Source organism: Dendrobium catenatum, unplaced genomic scaffold (assembly GCF_001605985.2).
Source record: "Dendrobium catenatum unplaced genomic scaffold, ASM160598v2 fragScaff_scaffold_1232, whole genome shotgun sequence".
NCBI lineage: Eukaryota > Viridiplantae > Streptophyta > Magnoliopsida > Asparagales > Orchidaceae > Dendrobium > Dendrobium catenatum.
Genome location: NW_021319694.1, coordinates 1,280,040 through 1,282,050, shown reverse-complemented (window position 1 = coordinate 1,282,050; position 2,011 = coordinate 1,280,040).

Below are 2,011 nucleotides of genomic sequence, written 5' to 3'. Positions count from 1 at the left end.
AAAATGTAAAGCATGCAAATAGCAATTATCTTAACATGTGAGAGTGAGCATGGGGTTTGTTTCTTGCGAATGGAGAGGAGGGAGTCCGGGTGTTGAGGGCTTTCACTTGGGCTTCTTTTTTTTTTTGCGCAAGAGAGGGAGATTGGGGTGGTTTTGTAATTGCTGGGAGAGGGAGCAGTTCGTGCTGGAGAGGGAATTAAAGGTGGGCTGTGCGGTTTATGCGAATAGCAGGCGATGGACTGGAGAGGTTCGTGCGAACGACTGGGGTTGGCCTTTCTCTATGTGCGAATGCCAAAGAGGGAGTGGGATGGCAGTTCGCGAATGAGGAGAGGAAGTTTCGTCTGTGGTTTCTTATGCAGGAGAGAGACTTTCTGAGAGGTTTCGTGTGAACCGAAAAGATGAGGGAAGAGGGGATTGAGAGGGATTTCGGTTGATTAGACCGACTCAATCAATTTCAAAAAACATTTTTTTTTATCAACGGCTAGGATTAATCCAATCTTTAACGAGGGATTTTAGGGGTTGATTCTAATTTGATCGAAGAATTAAATTAGAATTTATTAGCAAGAAATTGGTGTTTGATTGATGAATTGATTTGAGTCCAATGATGGATTAATTTGATCGAAAATAAATTAGATTGAGTCGATCGACAACGACGAATCATAAATCGAGCTTGATCTGAGTTTATTTGGAGTTGGATTAAAATCTAGATTGAATTTATTTTGATTCGAATTGAGTGATAGGTTCGAGTCGATGCTACGTCATTAGGTGTCCACCTAAGGGAAATCCTATGGATGCGACATCTACACTATGCTACGAAAACCTAGATACTAGAGTCGATTAAGGGGAAATTGGCCTCGAATAATGAGGTCAACAGGAATGTTACCCTTTTATCAAGTGTAATTAGTCTTCTTTTTCCATATTAATGCAAATTTGCAATTTAAAAAAAAAAGTAATGATTGTATTATCTACTCCTTTATTAGAGCTTATTGGGACAACATCAAAGTGGACTATTGGAATGCTATTAGCAATTTCTTTAAGACGACTGAAATGGATCCAATTTGGAAAGAGACTCTTATTGTTTTAATTCCTGAGGTGGCCAACCCGTTGATTCCATCAAATTTTAGACCCATTAGCTTGTGCAACACGGTCTACAAGGTTGCAGCTAAGATCCTTTTGAACAGGATGTCTTCAATTATTCCTAGATTGATTTCTGTGGAACAAGTGGCATTCTTGAAGGGAAGATCTTTATCAAATCACGTGTTGATAGCATAAGAGATCATTCATAAATTCAGGTATTCTAAAACCTCGAAAGGCTTTATTTCTCTTAAAATAGATATGGAATAGGCTTATGACTCTATGAGGTGGCCTACTTTGATTAAAGCTTTGGAATATTTTGGATTCCCTTGTATGTTTGTAAAACTTATTTTTGAATGTGTCATAAATCCTAGATTATCTATTTTAATTAATGGCAATCCATCCAATTGGATTGATGGGAAAAGTGGCTTTTATCAAGGTTGTCTCTTGTCTCCATTCTTATTTATACTTAGTTCTCAACTCTTATCCAATGCTTTTAAGCCAAATTCTCGTGGAATTTGTGTTAGTTCAAATGGAACAAGGGTCTCCCACTTATTGTAAACAGATTATGTAATCATTTTTTTCTAAAGAAAGAGTGAAGGCTATCAAAGATATTAAAGAAATCTTTGATAAATTCTGTGGTTGGACCGGCTAAAAAATTAATAACCACAAATCTTGCTTGTTCTTTGGCAAGTTGGTGAAGAGAAGGAGAAAAAAAGCAATAACAAGAATTTTGGGTTACAAAAATGTTAAAGAATTATCTTATCTAGGAGTTAAATTAGCTCTTAGAAGACTTGTTGGAGATGATTATCATTTTATTATTGAGAAAGCTTTGAAGATGGCCAATATTTGGGGAGGAAAGCTAATCTCTTTAGGGGAAAAAATCACTTTAATTAAAACTATTTTGCTCTCCTATACTAATTTTCAGAGTACCAAT